Source organism: Triturus cristatus, chromosome 10, assembly GCF_964204655.1.
Source record: "Triturus cristatus chromosome 10, aTriCri1.1, whole genome shotgun sequence".
Lineage (NCBI taxonomy): Eukaryota > Metazoa > Chordata > Amphibia > Caudata > Salamandridae > Triturus > Triturus cristatus.
In genome coordinates, this window is record NC_140593.1 from 610,358,415 (window position 1) to 610,378,684 (window position 20,270).

A 20,270-nucleotide genomic window follows, 5' to 3' on the forward strand; every position below is an offset into this window, starting at 1 on the left:
TTGTCGAGGCCTGTGGGGGTCGTCCGGGGGTTGAAACTGTCATGGATGTCGGTGATCTTTCGGTGAAAGAAGGTGGTGAGGGAGTCGCACAGGGCTTGCGATGGCGGGATGTCTTTGGCGCTGGGGTTGGAGAGTTCCTTCACGATGTTGAAGAGCTCCTTGCTGTTGTGTGCGTTGTTGTCAAGGCGGTCTTTGAAGGAGGTCCTTTTGGTGGTCCTGATAAGGTGTTGGTGGTTGCGGATGGCGTCTTTGTGGGCAGCGCGGCTGTCCAGAGTCTTGTCGCTGTGCCATTTGTTCTCCAGTTTCCGGCAGGTGCACTTTGAAGCTAGGAGTTCCAGGGTGAACCAGCTGGCTCTTTTGCTGGTGTCTCTGTTGGTGGGCTTTTTCAGCGGGGCTAAGTTGTTGGTGCAGTCGTCCATCCAGCGTCTGAGGGTGAGTGCACCATCGTCGGGGTTGGTGGGGTTGGTCGGTGGGTTGAGTGCGAGGTTTGTCTGTAGTTGTTCTTCAGTGTCTTTGCCCCAGCAGCGGCAGGGGATCTGTAGGGTGCAGTGGTGTGTGAGGGGTTTTCGGAAGAAGTGGATGCAGTGGTGGTCTGTCCAGGTGAGTTCGGGATCCGTGGCTGAAGGCGACGTGAGGGCTAGAGGAGAAGATGGGATCAAGCGTGTGACCGGTGATGTGGGTCGGCGTTGTGACGAGCTGTTTTAGTCCGAGGTTGGCGAGGTTGTCAATCAGGGTGGAGGAGTTGTTGTCGTTGTTCTCCCGATGATAGTTCAGGTCTCCGAGGAGGATGTAGTCGGTGGAGGTCAGCGATGGAGTCGCAGAATTGTGGCCGGGGTCCTGGCAGTCTGTAGACGAGGGTGCCTCTTCGGGTGGTCTCGGGGTCCGTGTGGATCTGGAAGTGCATGTGTTCGGTGGTGCTGAGAGTGTCGTTGGTGTTTGTTGAGACCCTGATAGTGTTCTTGTGGACGATGGCGATTCCTCCTCCGGCTCCGTTGGTGCGGTGTCTGCGGGTGATCTTGTACCCGTCGGGTATGGCTATGGCGATGTCTGGAGAGGAGGCTTCGTTCATCCAGGTCTCGGTCAGGAAGGCGACGTCCGGGGATGCGGTGTCGAGTAAGTCCCAGAGCTCCACGGCGTGTTTGCGTGCGGAGTGGGTGTTGATCAGGATGCATCTGAGCTGGTTGGGTTCCGTCGTGGCGGGTGTCTCGGCGCCTTCGAGACAGGAGAAGCTGCAGTTCCGGCAAGCGAAGGGACAGTGGGTGCGCTTCGGGCGGCCTTGCAACAGGTGTGGGTCCTTCCTGGGTTGAGAGCGACGACGGTGTTGGCGTCGTAGCGGAGGCGGTCTTCATGGCTGGTGTGGAGGGCAGGGGTTCTGGCGCTGGGCGCGGTCCAGGCGCAGACGGGCTTGCCTTAGGCGTGCCAGCGGCGCGCCTGCTGCGCGCGGCCGCCATATATGGGGAGGTGGGGAGGGAGGAGCAGCTGGGAGGCGGGAGGCGTGTGTCAGGGGCAGCGAATGGGCACCGAGGGGGCAGGGCCGCAGGGGAAGCATCAGCGGGGACGGGAGCACGGAGCAGGGTGGCGGAGCGGTCACAGGAAGGAGACAAGGCAAGGGGTACAGAATCAAAACAGGGGGCCCAGAAGTAAGTAAAGGGCTACAGAATCAAAACAGGGGCACAGAAGTAAAGCGGCGAGCGGGGGGCGGGGGGGTACAGAAGAGGAACGGGTGTATCGAACGAGGGCAGCGGAGTACAGGAAAGAGACGGGCAGACGGAGTTACAGGCAACAGAGAGCAGATACAAACCTAAGGCCACCACTGGCCACCAGGAATGAGGCGCAGGTGGTAGCCCGCGGGTGGTGGAGGGCCTCGACTTCAGTGGCAGCAGTAGGTGTCAGTGGGGGTGCTGGCGGAGCTGCAGCAGGGGGGGAGCGACCTACCAGGCAAGGTCAAGGGTCGCTCCATCCAGTATTTGCTTGGCATGCACCTTTGTTGTTCTTTCCACTCCCTGCAGTTTACACTTAATGTTACCATGTTTAACCTCTGCACCTCTTCTCTTCAGTTTACAACAGCTCCAAGCGTGTTCTTGGAAACCTGCTGCTTCCATCTGCTCCTCTTGTCTCTGTCCTCTCTGTCTGCTATTGGAGTGTTTGCACACACTGTGGGTGGCGTCCTACCCTTGGCCGACAGTGTGAGTACTGTCAGCTACTTGGCCCATACCGAAAATAAACTTTACAATTGATATCCAAACATAATAAGTTTAGAACACGGTTACTCATAGTACGGCCCGCGGGCCGCCAGCGGCCCGACAAGCCTTCCTTGGCGGCCCGCGGACCTTACAGACATCCTACCTGTGTTTTAAAAAAATAAATTAATAGTGTTAGCAAACACTGCCGGGTGCAGCAGCCCGGACTCTGAGACTCTGCTCTGTGGGGGCCGGGGGATTCCAGTGATTGTCAAAGTGGAGATGCAGGGGCCTAAGAGGTGAAACGCAACCAAGCTTATTAGCATGTAAATGGTCTTTTAAAGACCTGTGAAGTACTGGGGTGCGGCTGTGTGCGCGCGCTGGGAAGCTGACTCAGCCGGGGCTGAAGACTGACACACACTGACACACAGGGTGAGATGACAGAGGGTGACGGAGGGAGGGAGAGGGAGACAGAGGGAGAGGGAGGGAAACAGAGGTTGACAGAGGGTGACAGAGAGAGGGAGACAGAGAGGCGCAGTCTGGGGGAGACAGAGGGAGGGAGACAGTGGGAGAGGGAGGGAGGCGGAGGGAGAGGAAGGGAGACAGGGAGAGGGAGGCAGAGAGGGAGACAGAGGGAGGGAGACGGAGGGAGGGAGATGGAGGGTGACAGAGGGAGGGAGAGGGAGAGGGAGACAGAGGGAGAGAGACAGAGGGAGGGAGAGACAGAGGGAGAGAGACAGAGGGAGAGAGACAGTGGGAGGGAGACAGCGGGAGGGAGAGAGACAGGGAGAGATAGAGGGAGGGAGACAGAGAGAGAGACGGAGGGAGGGAGTCAGGGAGGGAGGGAGACGGAGGGAGGGAGAGGGAGGGAGACGGAGAGAGACGGAGAGAGACGGAGGGAGACAGAGGGAGAGGGAGGGAGTCGGAAGGAGAGAGACAGAGGGAGAGAGAGGGAGACAGGGAAGGAGACGAAGGGTGACAGAGGGAGGGAGGGAGGGAGACAGAGGGAGGGAGAGGGAGACAGGGAGGGAGACAGAGGGAGGGAGACAGAGGGAGAGAGACAGAGGGAGAGAGACAAGGAGAGAGACAGAGGGAGAGGGAGGGAGACAGAGGGAGGGAGAGAGACAGGGAGGGAGACAGAGAGAGATGGAGGTAGGGAGACGCAGGGAGGGAGACGGAGGGAGACGGAGGGAGACGGAGGGAGAGGGAGGGAGACGGAGGGAGACAGAGGGAGAAGGAAGGAGACAGAGGGAGGGAGAGAGACAGGGGGAGATCGAGGGAAGGAGACAGAGAGACAGAGGGAGGGAGATGGAGGGAGGGAGGCGGAGGGAGGGAGACGGAGGGGGAGACAGAGGGGGAGACAGAGGGGGAGACAGAGGGAGGGCGGCAGAGGGGGAGACAGAGGGAGGAGGGGGACAGAGGGAGGGAGGGAGACGGAGGGAGACGGAGGGAGAGAGACAGAGGGAGAGGGAGGGAGACAGAGGGAGGGAGACAGGGGGGACACAGAGGGAGGGAGACAGAGGGGGAGACAGAGGGGGAGACAGAGGGATGGCGACAGAGGGGGAGACAGAGGGAGGAGGGGGACAGAGGGAGGGAGGGAGACGGAGGGAGAGAGACTGAGGGAGAGGGAGGGAGACAGAGGGAGGGAGACAGAGGGAGGGCGACAGAGGGGGAGACAGGGGGAGGAGGGAGACAGAGGGAGGAGGGAGACAGAGGGAGGAGGGCGACGGAGGGAGGGAGACAGGGAGGGGGAGGGAGGGAGAGGGAGGGGGAGGGGGAGGGAGAGGGGGAGTGAGGGGGAGGGAGAGGGATGGGGAGGGAGAGGGGAGGGAGGGGGAGATGGAGAGGGAGAGATGTGTGTATGCCGGGTCTGGTGGCTCAGTGGACGAAGGCGTCTGCTGCAGGGACCTGTTTTCAACCTCATGGTCACAATTTTTTTTTGCTTTAGCCCCGCCCCTCCCCCTCTGAACCCGCCCCCACCGGTGCGGCCCTCGGCCACAAACCACACTGTAAATTTGGCCCCCGAGAGAAAGTTTGTGAGTACCCATGGTTTAGAGGAAGAGACTTGGAGGTGCCAGATTCTCCTTTCTGGCTCCCCACACCTGGTATTCTCTGCCTACCGATATTAGATCATCTTCTAACTACGTGAGTTTTAGAAATCTCTTAAAAACCTGGCTGTTCCAACATGTTTATGTTTAACATGGATTTCAGTTGCTGTCTTTGTTACCCTAGCGCTAAGAGATCATATGGTGAATGTGCGCTGTATAAATGACCTATAGCATAGCATATCATAATGTTAATATACTGTGTCTCGCAATAGGTAGGGGACTACAAATTGAGGGTTGCAGTACTGAAGACTCCGTTGGGCTATTCCAGTGTTTCTCCCTCCTTTCCTGTTTCCCTCAGGGTCTCCTAAGTAGTGCTTGTTCATCATCAAATAAGCTGTTTTCGGCTGAAAGCCATAAAAGACACATTAAATACATATAGAATAAATGCATTGGTAGATCGCGATCTCATCATTATAAAACAATGCAAGTGCCAAATATTAAAACAGGATCCCAATATAAAACCATCAGTAAAAAGTAAAACATAAAGTGGCAGGTGCATCAAAAAGAGAGAAAACATAAACTCTACACTTAGCTCAGCATATAGACAATTCAAGCTGAACACAAGGTAAGACATGGAAGTCATTTTACAGGGCGGAGTTCATATGCCTAGTAACACATTGAAGGTAACTGATAATATACAAACAGACACTCAGAGATTGCAAGTAAAACATAGCTGTCTTATAATCACAGATATTATTCTCCTTAAAAAGCGGGATGAAGAATTTTTCCTAAAAGGACAGTAACATTTGCAAAACAACATTAATTGCAAAGTTGATTGAACAGATGAATTGTCATATGGACACGAGACAAGGGTTGTGAAATACCTAACAGGGTCACCAGATAATGCAGAGTTCTGAATCTCAACCGAGTTAACAAGGTCCGATAGCTATTACAGATATAAAATGTAAGATAAGGTTCAATTACTGGTCCAAAATCCAAGGGACAATAAAAGTGAACCGTACTTTTGTCTGATTCGGTGCCGGCTCTAGAGTACCTAGTCCACTACCAAAAAAGATCTTTTGATAATCCGGTGGGTCGCTAGCGAAAGGGCCTTAGGACAGTTATAAAAATCAGGAAAGCCCAGTGTATTGCTCATATTTTTGATATATCTTAGCCAAGGGATATGGGTAACCTTATCTAGGTTCATGGAATCCCTGATCACACTGCGGCTAAAGTGTGTTTTAAGCTTAACCCAGATTGTCAGCCGTAATAAAAGAGGGCGTATTCTGATAAGATCGCAAATATAATCGAGGCCGAGTTCCTCGTGGCGTAGATAATTGGCAGTGCTATGTACAACCTTTCCAGGAAGTTGTTCTCAACATACTGTATGGCTTTACAATCTTCAGTCCCCCAGACTCCAAAGCATTAAGTAGTTACTGACAGACATTTGGCTTTATAAAGAGTCAAAAATTCGTTTGGGTATTTAGGACCTAGATTTTTTCTAAACCTACACAGACCTTCCACAGATCAGGGAAAGTAGTGCTTGTTATACTGAGTACTTGTAGTCAGACTCATGGGGAGGCAAGCGGTCAGCATCAGCATTCATACCAAAGAGTCCTGACCATGCAAGGTGGTACAGCAGGTAGAGTATGACAGTACCCTGCCCATTACAATCTGTAAACCTGCAATTCGGTCCCTTTTTCCAGAGACAAAGTTCACAAGGATTTGTTCTAGGAAAATATAGGAATTTTATTGCATTCTAATACCAAAGAAGTAATACTACAGGAGTCGTATTGCCATTTTGGACGAAACACTTGTTTGCTGCTAATGAAGTATGAAGACCAAACTTGTGCCGGGACCTTAGTATTTAACAACCAGAGAAAAAAAAAACACTCACTGTGTTGATGTCTACAGCTTCAAATGTACTCACCAGGGAAGTGTGAAGTACAAAACACTGTCCTAGTATCACCCAAATTATATGGTATTACAAAGAACACTGCAGCAGGTGCAGCAATCTAACAGAAACCGCAAGAGAAAGAATGGGCGCCAGTTCTTTGTCTTAGAAAGAATGATTTGTGATAAGCGATGGCGCTGTACAAATATGACAATTTTATGTCAAGCCTATTTCCAGTGATCCAGCCACGAAGCGGAGAATTTTGCCTAACGATTAAAAAGCCTGTTTGACCAATGTTAATGATTTTAAAATATGCTGTAAATAATTATATTTGAATATAGTGCACTTTAAGGAAGGTATTTCAAAAGTAGATGTAAAAGTAGAGCATCGAAAAAGAAAATATTAAACACAAAAAGAACAAGCATTGACAAAGTTACTGGGTATAAAGTCTGAGTGAAAGTACTTCTCCATAGATTTCTTTGCATGTATTGCAGTGTTGCTGGGTAAGTGGATGAATATGAGAATAGTTCACCGGTTGGACGAATGGATGACGGAGTATGTGGATGAAAAGCTGAGTGACTGCAATGGATGATTATATGATGAAGATGCACATGCATAGATGTGTGAGGGCCAATACCAGTGTAAGGTGTTCAGGTGGTAGCAGTGAGAAGAGAGACGAGAGTAGGAGCAGGAAATAGATAAGTGGTTGAGTGAATGGATGGACGAGTGCGGGATAGTTGAGTAGATAAATGGGCTGTCATAGCTTTTGATGTGAATAAACTAAAATACAGATTTAGGCTTTGGACCAGGCCCTTCAACCATTGCTTGTTTGAAGGGCTATTTAAATGATATTACTGCTTAAAGATGGAAAACATTGCTGGATGACAATGAAAATAACTGTTTGGTACAGCATTGTTAGACTTGGCATCTTTTGGCGTGTTTCCCCTGTCTTTTTGCTTTCTGACCTCCTGATTTTGACTCTGTTTTTGCTGGTTTAGTGTCTCTGCGCAACTTCTCACTGCTGTTCAGTGTTAAAGTGCAAGTGCTCCTGTTGTAAATTGTGTTATGGATTGGTGTTTCCCTGATTGGCATATTTGATTTACTAGTACAGTGCACTCAAAGTGCCACGGCCTGTAAATCAAATGCTACTAGTGGGCATGCAGCACTGATTTTGCCACCCACAGAAGTAACCCTGTAACGGTAACTCAGACCTGCAACTGAAGAGTCTGTGTGCAGTTTGTGACTTCCATGTCAACCTGGTAAGTGCACCCACTTGCCAGGCCTTAATCTTCCCTTTTCTTACATATAAGTCACCCCTAAGGTAGGCCCAAGGTACCCCTGTGGGCAGGGTGCTGTGTATGTTGAAGGTAGGACATGTACAGGTGTGTGTGACATGTCCTGGTGGTGAATTACAGTGCATTTCGATTTTCACTATGGAAAGACTATCTGTCCCATAGGGTAGAATGGACGTTTATTTATAACATCTTATAAATATAACTTCCCATTGGGACAAGATAGGGAAATGGAGTTTAGTATGCCTAGACTCAGAATGTAAAAATGCATCTTTTAGTAAAGATGATTTTTATGTTCTGTATTTGAAAATACCACTTTTAGAAATTAGATATTTTCTTGCTTAGCCATCCTGTGTGCCTCTGCTGGGTTTGTGGATTCACTGTCTGGCTTTGGAGTGACAGGGGCTGGGGATATGAATTCTCTTCAGACAGCCACGGGGGGGGGGGTCGAGGTGTGTCCTGCCTTTCCTAGATGAGTCAGGGCTGGGCTGAATAGACGTGGGCTGCATTTAGAGTAGTGGGAGGAGATTTCGTTGCACCTGAATGGGCCTGGTCTGCTGTAGACAATGCTGTCTCTGTCTCCTGCTGGGAAGCTGGGCTAGAGAGGACCAAACTGGTTTGGACTAAGAACAGTTACTCTCTGCCTGAGAGAACAAAGGGATTTGGAGTATAAATATTGGGGCCCAGAACCCAGAACTTTAGAATTCATTTGGAACCAAAAAGACGGCCAAGAAGATGAGCTGGAGAAGCTGTGAGGATGAACTACCACCTTGCTGTGTTCTTTGCTGTGTTGGCCTGCAGTGGCTACTTCTGTCTTGGGCAGTGAAAGGACTTGACTGAACTTTCTGCATCTTCCTTTTTTTGTGAGTTTCTCCCAGGGCTTGAGGTAGAGCTTGCCCCCTGTTCAAGAAGTCTCAGGAACAGAAAATACTTCAAGTTCATCTGTTACCAGCACTGGAGACTGTGTGTTTTGTGCTGCAACAGAAGAAAAAGCAACCTGATGCTGTCAACAACGCCATTACCAACTCTGTGTCCTGAAGGCACCGCAGAGGGCACGCCACACTTGCACCGCAACTCTGGTCTCACTGACGACTACACCACTGAGCTGCTGCTTACACCGTGACCTGTGGGCACTGCACTCTTCACCTCTTCGCTTCAGGCAGCAGCCCTAGTATCACCGACAACGACACTCCACGCCGACATAGACGTTGCTGCTTGCAACGTGGTTCAAGGGCACTTCTCGTAAGTTACACAACGCACCGTCCTCATCTCGCACCACAGCCTCGGCCTACCGACGCCAGAGCCATCGACTCTAGTTCGTCAGCCGACGACAGTGCTTCAGCAACGACACCGCCGCTGCTTGCACTGTGATCTGCCAGCGCCACGACGAGCACCGCATCACTTCGCATACCAGCCCTGGTGTCACCGACGCCGCTGGACGACCGCCACCGAGCAGCTGCCTGCACCGCAACCTGAGGGCACCACACGCTGCACTGCTGCACTTCGCACCGCAGCCCCGATGCTTGCCGACGCCGGTGCTCCCGACTTCAAACACGATGAGTTCAATCTGCAATTGGTCGATGCCCTGCGTTTTTAAAAGGCATTGTTTTGCGGGTCTTCCAGACACTGTAGCTGGCCTGCGACACTGCGGTCAGCGAGAACTGTTTGGATTTGTTGTTCACGGTGCCGTGATAGCCCCAGGCGGAGCTATCGACTTCATGGAACTGTACTTCAAGTCTATGTTTGACTATTGAGATTTCTGAGAACTGTAGTATCGATTTTTATCATTTTTGGTCTTGTTTTGGATACATAAAAAATATTGGATATTTTTCTAAACTGGTGTGGTGTCCTTTTTTAGTGCTTCACTGTATTATTGTTGGTTATGTGAAAATGATTTACACACTGCCTCTGAGATAAGCCTGATTGCTCGTGCCAAGCTACTAAGGGGGTGAGCAGGGGTTATTTTAGGAGTGTAACTCCCTTACCCTAACTAGGACGAAGGGTCCCTACTTGGACAAAGGTGCAAACCCTTGCCAACTAGAGACCCCTTCATTTCTAACAAGCATTTACAAGATAATTGCACAGTGCAAAAAATGCAAGCCCCGACTGAAGCGAACTGTAGGAACTTTTCCCCTTCTTCAGGGTCACCGGGGATTTGTCACCTTTTGGTGGACCCAATATTTTTTCTGCCTGTAAAGTGTTGTGCAATTTACTCCTGCTAATCAGTGATGAAGTGCATGGGCCCCCCTTTCAACATAGTGAAATTGTCATATCCCTAAATGGCATATTTAACATACCTATAGGTCAGTAGTGTGTGGTACAGCTCCTGTAAGTTAAATATTACTAGTGGACTGCAGCACCCATGGTGCTACCCACTACAGTGACAGTGCTGATTGTTGGCCTACAATTTGTAGACTGCCTACTGTAGTTCTAAACTGCAAATTCAACCTGACAAAATAACCCCTTTAGACAGGTCATAACCTTCCTTTTAAATATTTATAGTACCCCTTTTGACAGGTCACAACCTTACTTTTAAATATTTGTAAGTCATACCTATGTAGTCCTTGTTGTCGATACAGGTGGGTGCATGGTATGTTAAAGTCGGACATGTAGGAATTTATTGTTAAACGTATCCTTGCATTCTATTTTTACTGTATCAAAGCTGGCGGTTCCATAGGAAAACACTGAGTCCAATTATTCCATGTAATAATGTTCATTCTGCTTAGGAAACATCTAGAAAAATAATTAAATAACAATTTTTGTACAGTTATTAAAAATCCAATTCAATGAGGAAGTCAGATTTCTGATAAATATTAATGATAAGGTATGTTTAAAAAGTTGTCTTTTCCTTGCCGAAAGCATTTGCTCTTTTATTTTACTTCTACCAGCCAGTAATTCACATCTGAATCGGAGTTAGGAATGGGTATGAAATGCCTCACAGGAGCAAAAGATAGACTGACCTAAATGGACAGAGGTAACCCCTCTGAACCCAACAGAATATGCAAGGTGGGGCTGTGACCATTCCTTTTTCATTACAGTGCCAAATCATGCTTGAATGCCAAATCCTGTTTGACAAGCTTGCTGGAGTTTTACATATAACACTTGGGGCACACTTCGAAGAAGCCTCCCTTGCTACAGGCAAATGGTAGCTGACACCTAGTCAGGGTCCTTCCCTTGTCTCCCCAGCCAGGCAGGCTCCAGTCAAAGTGGACTGCATTTTCACATTCAGTGTCAAATACTGCTTGACTGATCTGCTTCGATTTGTCATATAATACGTGGGGTACACTTCAAAGGGCAAAAACAGGAATGCCAAAACTATTCTTGTGTATCATTGTTTGGTTGCTGGAAAACCCTCTTCTGTTCTGTCAGACTTCTGTCTTTGAGTTTATTGGGTGTGCAGTGACTAAACCAATGGGAGTTTAGAGTAGGATGCGGGAGGACACTATGCCAGGCATAAATCTGACATCTCTAGGCACCCACTTCTGAAACTCAAGATCAGAAGAGGACTAAATCTGCTGTTTATGACCTGAGAAAAGCCCTGAAAGGACGGAACTCTCTTCTATCCAGGGTAAAAAAGTTAACTCTCGGGGTCAAAAGGCTAAAGCTACTGGAACACAAAAATGTAAAAATAGCTTTTCCTGCAAATGCCCAGCTGACTAGTGGCTACTGGTCCTGTCCAGGACCCTTCTGTTTGGCTTCTTCCAGACACCCTGTGAGTCTCTAAGTGCCTCCATTAAGGTCCTGGGGGCTTTTGAAATGTACTCCCCTGGTGGATTGGGACTTAAAGGACTAAAGTGAGATGTTAAATCTTTGACCAGAATGAAAATGGTTAGTGTATCCTACACACGCTCCATCATCTTCGGTGTCAAATTGCACCTAGGTTCTGGACTACTGCGACCATTGACAATCATTGGCACTTTATGCTTCTCGGTGCTATTTCAACTTCAAACTGTAAAAAATCATGTCTCAAATTCCTCATATTAGATTTATGTCATTTGGGTGTAATTTTGTTTCTTAAATATTGCTCTATTTTTCTAATTTGGTTTTGGATTTTATTGTTTTGCATTTCAACTTTATTACTGTTGTGGTACTGCATAGGTTGTGATTGTTCCATGAGGTGGGTTGCCATACCCCCCCCAAAAAAATATATTTCTTACACTTTCACCACCAAGATTTTAGTAAAATAAGCCACTGAGTGCTATGGGCACCTTCACAAAGAATACATTTATATTAGTGGATAAAGCACAAAGTACTCTGCTCTACTTCCAAAAAGGAAACATGACAGCCCCTTTCCCAACCGAAAAAGAATATTTACATCAGCACTTGAAGTAAATGTACAATCCTTTCTTGTCTATAAAGAGGAATGATAGTAGTCTGTGAATGCTCACAAATGTAATCGTTTGTGGACATTGACAAACGTCTAAAGCTAACTGTGCCTTGGACAGCCCAGAAACACCCTGAAATGCAAACCTTGAGTGGAATTTCTAGGTGTGGAGATCTCCACATTCATAGCAGAGATCTCCACTGTTGTGAAAGGGCTTACGTGTGCCACATACCTGTTTGTGAATACCTTGTAGGTGTCACTCTTTGAATAGGTCCCACATTTGGGCATTTTTATTTGACACTATGAAATGCATAGTTTTGGTACCTTGGATTCTGAAATAGACTTCTTGGATGTACTGTAATCATATTGGATGAGCGTGTGCAGGTCATGTAATATCATGTCCTGTAAAATTGGCAGGGGGACACACTAAGGGTGCCTCTTATCTCCAATGGTCTTTGCGTTGGCTATGGAGCCATTTCTGAGTGTTCTAGAGTAGGCAGAATAAGAGGAACTCAAGTGAAGGGGGAGACTTGTATTGTTTTAGAGAGTGCAGAAAACATGTTACTGTTGCTTAATTATATCAGAAATAATGAAGACCAAACTATTGCAGCATTAGAGAAGTGTAGAAGACTGCCAAGGCTACGGGATTGTACCTTGAACCTTCAGGCCATCATGCCTTCCCATTCTCTACCGCCTGATCTCTCCAAAAATGCAGCAAAGAAATTCAAGCACAGGCTAATGGTAACCCACCCTGAGACTCTTATTTCAGACCCATACTTCTGCATTAGCAAAGGCATATTATCCAACAACCTTATCTTCCACACAAAGAAACGTGCCCAGTGGAGAAATATCTTTCTCTCTTTGCTCCGAATCTCCAATGTTAAAAAAACCCAGCATGCCTTCAAATTGTCGGTAACAGCTTCAGCCTTTTGCCCTGCAAATGCCACCATCACGATCTACAACAACGGTAATATCCTTATACAAGCTTCCGATACTAATCTACATACCATAGACAGGATCTTCCCTTCTCTCAAGAAAGCAGTAAACAGCAAGAATAGCACACTCCCCGCTTCTTATCATCCTCAGTATCTAGATGCCACCCCAACTCCACGACAAAATCCCATATCAAATTCCTCCGAACCGGCATCTCCTCACACCCCCAATGAGCCCTACCTCCCAGCCACTGCGGTCACAACCACACTCGGGTCCCCTGGCCCAGGAGGGATTGGGTTGCACACAGTTACCAATCACACCATTGCAGACACACCCATTGATTCCTACCCCCCAGTCACATTGATCGCTTCCACTCCTGGATCCCCCAGACCAGACGGGACAGGGTTATTCTTAGCTACCAATCGCTGCAATGCTGATTCATCACTGTTATCCCCGTCGACCATGAATGAAGCCACCAACCGGGACTCCACTTACGTCTTGCTTCTATCCCCACTCTCATCTAATTTAGATTACAAAGATCCCCCGGACCTCCTGTCTACCACGACATCTGATCGGACACTAACACCCTCAATACTCATTCCACCCATCTGAATACAACACACAACGACCAGCCCACACACCGACTTGGACTCCACAACAAACCTCCTTCAACTTACCACTCCGATCCCTAATGAGGATATCCCCATGCAACCGGAGAACGTGTTCACGCATACTGACCCTACCTGCAGATCGCCCTCCATAAAAGAACATACACCTACACATACTACTAACCTTACCAACTCCGTTTGGTGTGCACGATTCAATGAGTTAGCATCAGGCCTAGCCCATCTCAAGGCCAAGATGCATAACCTATCTACCATCACCAATGAACTTCTAAACATACACAGAGCCACCAACGCCACAGTGAACCAAATCAGTCTCCAAACTAGTAGCTACTTCCCCAAGAATTCACACCACAAGAAAACTAGTCAGAATAACCAAATCAGTCCACAAATTAGTAGTTACATCACCAAGATCTTATACCCTGACAATAATATTCAGACTAACTTACCTTCCCCCTCTTGGTCTAGGAGGGCAAACATTGAACTATCCAACAGCGACATAGACGACCTCCTCTTATCTTATGCCTTAGCAACAGATAATAGTATGTCACAATGTGGCACTATCCAATCCATTCAAACCAACCCCTTCAGAGAACCTACACACAATAACAGATCCATAAATAGAGATAATCTCACAAACATCAACATAGAGCAGACTACCCTAACCCATTCTATTAACAAGATAAAGTGTGCACTCATTAATTGCAGATCAGCTAGCAAACATGCACCTGACATATTCAACCTCATCCTAGAGAATGATTTAGACATTATCGTCCTCACCGAAACATGGTTAAACAGCTCCTCCTCCCCCATCCTTGATCTATTGGTTCCTCCTAGTCACGACCTAATCCGCCTAGACAGAAATGGGGCACCTGGAGCTGGGTTAGCCTGCATTTATTGTAACACAATCTCAGTCAAGCAAGCAGATTCCATCACTCTATCCTCCTGCAAATATCTCTGTATCAATATCTCTGATGATAAACTCCTCGCCAGCAAGCTTCACTTATTCTACCACCCCCCCGAGGAATAATCTGACTTTCATCGACAAGTTAATGGAAGTAATTTCATCCAATGTCAACTCACAAGTACCACAAATTTTCCTGGGTGACTTTAATCTCCACTGGAACAATGCAAACAATCATGGTGTAGAATGTCTTAAAGCATTTCTGGCAGACCAGGATTTATCCCAATTCCGTGACAGTCCAATTCACAACAAGGGTGAGACACTGGACCTCATCATAGCAAAAACAAGCATCATCTCATTAGAATCCATCACTCCTTGCTACTGGACTGATCATCACATCATCCTCGTCTCCATCAATATCGAGGTCATACCAAAAAGGAGTCAACCATCAAAAACAAAACAATGGAAAAGGAATTTACAGAATATCAACCCCATCACCCTGGTAAACCGTTGCAACTCCGCCCTGACCCCCACAACTGACATGGAGGATGTCAATGACCTCACAGCCTTTTACAATTCCACGATGCTTGAAATCTTGGACTCTACAGCACCCCTCCAAGAAAAAAATGTTTCCTCCAAAATTTCCAAACCTTGGTTCAATGACTCCCTGAACTCGGAGCGACGCAAGCTAAGAGCTGCTGGACGATTATGGAAATCAGCACCCACCGACGTTCACCTACATCACCTTAGAACGTTAAGGAACTCATACAAAAGGAACATTCTAAAGGCCAAGGCAGACTTTTACAGAACCCAGCTGAACCAAGCAATCAACCGTCCCAAAAAACTCTTTGAAATCGTCAAGCAACAAGCTCGCAACACGGCTAACTCTACGGATCTAAACGACCTGGCTACACCTTCCTGCGATGAGCTTGCCAACTTCTTCCGTGAAAGGAAAAAGGCCATCGAGCTCGACATCCAATCTAAGAAGGCCCTCCCACAACCGGTGGCCGTTGATGCTAACGTTATTCACAATTCAAGGTCCTTTTCAGTTCTCCAGGGGAAGTCACGAAAAACAATGCCTCTTGTAACACCTTTGCGCCAATCTCTGAACAAAAAATCTATAACACTCTTCTTGCAATCAATCCCTCCAATTACTTCTCTGACTCCCTTCCTCCTGCCCTATTCAAAATGATAAAAACATCCATCCTACCATTATGGGCAAAAATTGTAAACGCCTCTCTGAGACAAGGCTCCATACCAGACTGTCTTAAAATAGGGCAGGTTACACCTATACTAAAGAAATCCGACATCATCCCATCAGATCTCAACAAATACCACCCTATATCCAACATCCCCACTTTGGCGAAACTGTTGGAGAAATGTGTACAAATACAACTATGCAATCATATTGAGAATTACAACCTCCTAGACAATCACCAATATGGTTTCTGTCAAGGTTACAGCACAGAATCTGCACTCACCCACATATTGGAGGACATACTAAAAATGCTTGACCGCAACGAATCATGCCTAATGATACTTCTTGACCTATCCTCCGCCTTTGACACGGTTAAACATGACAACCTACTGTCCCTATTGGAAGTAAGGACGGGCCTCTCAGGCACAGTGTTACATTGGTTCTCCCCCTTCCTTAATAACCGAACACAAAGAGTCAAGATAAGGAATTCACTCTCTCAGCCCTCCTTGGTCAACATAGGCGTTCCCCAGGGTTCAGCCCTATCACCTATTCTTTTCAACCTACTAATGGAACCCCTGGCGAATGAATCGAAATCAGCAAATATCCTATATCATCTGTATGCGGACGATACCCAACTGTATTTGAAAATATCCACTCCAGAAGACTTTTTTCCCTCAACGCTATTCTACAGAACACGCAAAGTTGGCTCACGAACAACCACCTCATGCTTAATACAAAAAAACAGAATTCATTCTCATCTCCCCACCCAATAACACACCAAAGATAGAGCAATGGCTGAAACACCTAACCTCCATTGACTGTGCTCCCCTCATCATTGACTCTGCGAAATCCCTGGGAGTCACCATAGACAAACACCTGAATATGCAGTCGAAACATCACTAATGCCACCAGGGGAGCCAATCACCAGATGAGTTTACTAAGGAAACTTAAACCTTTCCTCCCTCAGACCGACCTAAAAATGGCAGTACAAGCATTAGTGCTACCAAGATTAGACTATGGAAGCACCACTCTTTGCTGTCTCCCCAAATACAAGCTGGCTCCGCTGAGGGCTTCACTTAATGCTGCGGCAAGATTGGTTTCAGGATCTAAAAGAAATCGCCACATTTCTCCGACCTTGAAAGCGCTGAACTGGCTGGCCTATGACGCTAGAATACAATTAAAGGTTACCTGCATGACCCATAAAGCACTACATAACAATACGCCCAGTTACCTAGCTCTAAAGCTAGAACGATCCGGAGGATGCAGACAACTACAAAGCGCGAGCTCTTTACTTTTTAAACCACAATCCTTTCATAAAAAGAGAACTGGTTGCAGAGCGTTTTCAGGGATCTCCTTGCCTCCAGTGGTACGGGGAATCTCTTCCTTTACCACCTTCAAAAAAGAGGTAAAAATACTCCTAATGAACAAATTCACGTCCTAAGACTTGATTCTGACATCGAGTCATCGATACGATCCTCATATCACTGGTTACCTCTTGTGGATTGAAAGAGATCATTATATGTTTGTTTATTTCCACAATACTGACCTAAGGCTCAATAACTGTATATAATATAATGTTCTGTTGCCCTCTGGGATCATCATATGTTGTCCACCGGTCACCTATGTTATCTTATACTATTTTTTTTTGATAAACAAATTTTTATTGTGTTTTGCGGCATAGAGAACAGTATCAAGAATGATATACAGCAGTGCATTGAACAAGGCATCAGTAACTTCAATCGGGGAAGCATCAATAAACAATTGCAAAGACCCTCCCTCCCTCCCCCATCCTCCGTCCCCACCCTCTGCGCCCCCACCCTTCAAACCAGGCCCCCCAGCCATTTCCCCCATATCTTGCGGAATTTTTTTGGGCAGCCCCGTGCAGCATACAACGACCGCTCTTGGGCCGCACACCAATCCACCCCTCTACTCCAGGTAGCCACTCTGGGCGGGTCCGGTTGTGACCACACTGCCGCTATATCTCTCTTAGCCACCATAAGGGCAGTGGTGAGGAAGTACTTCTCGTTACGGGACCCGTCCATCCCGTCCATGATGCCCAGCAGGGCCATTCTAGGCTCGTGGGGAACCTCCCATCCCAGGACCTCCGCTAGCTCGGCTTCGATCGCTGCCCAGTAGTTTTCTAGACGGGAACAAGACCACACCATGTGGAAAAAGTCTGCCGGAGCCACCCCACAACGAGAGCAGGAGGCATCCACACGGAGGCCCGCCCGATACAGGTGGTCCGGAGTCAGATAGGCTCCGGACCACCTCCAGATAGGCTCTGGAGGTAGTAGATTTGGATGAGCCGCAGCCTAGCGGAGGTGGTAAGCGACCGAGGGCCCATAAGGGCGTCCCTCCAGTCCGCCTCATCCAGGTGTCCCACCCAGGCCTCCCATCGCTGTTTGAGCCCGCTCCAGTCCACCGGGGTATTGTTAATCAGGGATTTATAAATGCGGGATATACCCCCCTTCCCCAGATACCCCAACATCACCTGAGCCTCTGGTGGGCTATGGGAAGGCAGTCTGGAGTCTAGAGGGACGTGAGCCCGGACCGCGTGGCGCAATTGAAGGTAGCGGTAGAATTGGGAGGGCTGCAGCGAGAAGCGGGTCTGAAGCTCCTGGAAGGAACACATGCGGCTCCCACGCCATAAATCGCCCAGACAGGAGATACCAAGAAGATCCCACTGCCGAAAGCCCGCTAGTCCCACCACCTCCCGCAGCCATGTCCCGTGCCAAAGCGGAGTGAGTTGCGTGGACGTCCCCGACCATCTAGTGTGCCGCAGGGCCGCGCGCCACGCGAGAAAGGGAGCCCGCACGACGTCGGGGAGTGATAGGGGGACCGTTGTGCCATAGAGCATGTTTTGGATGGAGGAGAACCCGAGGCAGTGCACCTCGAGTCGATAAGCCGGGTCGCCCCAGCCTCCCGAGAACCAGTCATGGATCACCAGTAACTGGGTGGCCAGATAATAAAGATAGAGGTTAGTCATGCTCAGGCCGCCGTCATAGGAGGGGACCCTGCATCGGTCCAAGGCCAGCCGAGGCCTACCGCCGCCCCAGAGGAATTTGGTCACCATTTTATCCAGGTCTCGGAACCACGGGCGCGGAAAAGGGCATGGAGTATTTTGTAGCATGTAAAGAAACTTGGGGAGGATCATCATCTTGTATAGAGCGACTCTCCCCAGCGGATTCAATGGGAGGGACTGCCACCGGAGCATATCTGACCTGGTTTTGTTGACTACTGGAGCCACATTGAGGGCCCAGCAGAGTTCCGGAAGGAGGGTGACCCAGATCCCCAGGTACTTAAAGGAGAGTCTCCGGAGGGGAATGTCCGAGTTATCTTATACTATTAACCGCTTTTGTAAGCAATGACGAATATCAAATGCGTGTATACTACCTCATTTCTTATGTCTTTATAACTATATACTGTAAAGCGCTCTGTTACCCTCGTGGGTCATGTTTGCGCTATATAAAACCCTATAAATAAATTAAATAAATAAGGATAACAGGCCCTAGTCTTCTGTTTTCCCATCGCATCCTGCAGTTGATGAATTGATGTTCCCCTAGACTGGCCGAGATCTCAATTTGGAACAATTTACTTTCCACTGCCTGGGAGTGAGGATTTATCATACAGACTACAATGTCATAAACTGTAACATGACATCTAGATCTGCAACTCTGAGAAGCCGTGTAGCATTCTGGAACCTTGCCATTGTTGATGAGGGGGAAGACAGCTCTAGAAAATGGTATACTATGACGCTTGCTATATAATTTTGTTAATTTACCAGTACGGCTCACTGATGGTCCAATTTTACAACTAGATCCTACTCTACTTGTATTAATATAGGACACTAACAGACAGATGATGGAACTGTGAACATTGTAAGTACCACTTAAAGATTTTGTTTTTAAATTTTACATAGATCAAGTTTGGTGAGGCGTAAAAGAACACTAATAAAATTTGACACAAACCCTACAAACACATATGTCATCCATGATGTAATTTGTGGTGCTCTGAAATTTCACCACACTTCATCTCATCCCTTCCGCAATGATATCTCAGGAATTCACACTGAATGACCATTAACAACGACATCAAAAAAGCACTGCCACATGACATTTGGTCCTAATGACAAAAGATAACATTAACGGAGACAAAAATATTGTTTGTAAAATTAATAAATTAACAAACTAACATTACATGTTAGATAAAAATATATTCTAGTTTAAAAAAAAATAACGCATGGATTGTTGTTTTAAAAATAAAAGCCCATCAAATCAAATGCTTCATTAATACGAGATGTGCAAGCTGACAAGTAAAATTGACTCACTTGAGGGATGCAGTTTTAAGGTGTATCAATTTCCTAATGAATAAAAGTGTGCAATTAACTTCAGAGCCTGTTTTACTGAGTGTAAACAAACGTATGTATTATAGTCACCTACATTAATGGCATTTCAAGGCATTCATGTTTGAAGTATGTGCAACAGTCACTTACAACGTCATCAGTCCTTGTTGATAAATAGTGTCTCAATGGGACACAAGACATACAGGTTAATTGATCTGGACTATCATTATCATCTCAAAATAATCTCTGAATCATATCATTGTAGCAGGTCATTCGGTAACCATATCTTGCTTAGTCATCACTGGTGGTGGGTTATGTGGATCGATGGGGTTATATCGACCTATAACTCATTCCTACTTTTTCCTTTAATTTAGCATGGCTAAGTCCCTTTATTATCCCCACTTTCTATTGAATTCAGCATCTTGTTCCAGGCCTGCCCCTAACCGGCCTGCAACCCCTTTTTCACTTCCATCTTTAGACTCATGCTCTCACGTTTTGCCCATTTTTGTACGCTATACCTCCATTTCCCTGG

The 20,270-nt window shown here is 47.4% G+C and overlaps 1 protein-coding gene across 1 annotated transcript in view; it reads right to left on the reverse strand.

Moving 5' to 3' along the window:
* APOLTP (apolipoprotein lipid transfer particle homolog) overlaps positions 1-20,270 on the reverse strand; it is a 1,292,669-nt gene that overhangs the window by 765,659 nt on the left and 506,740 nt on the right. The gene's annotated exons all lie outside the window — the stretch shown is intronic.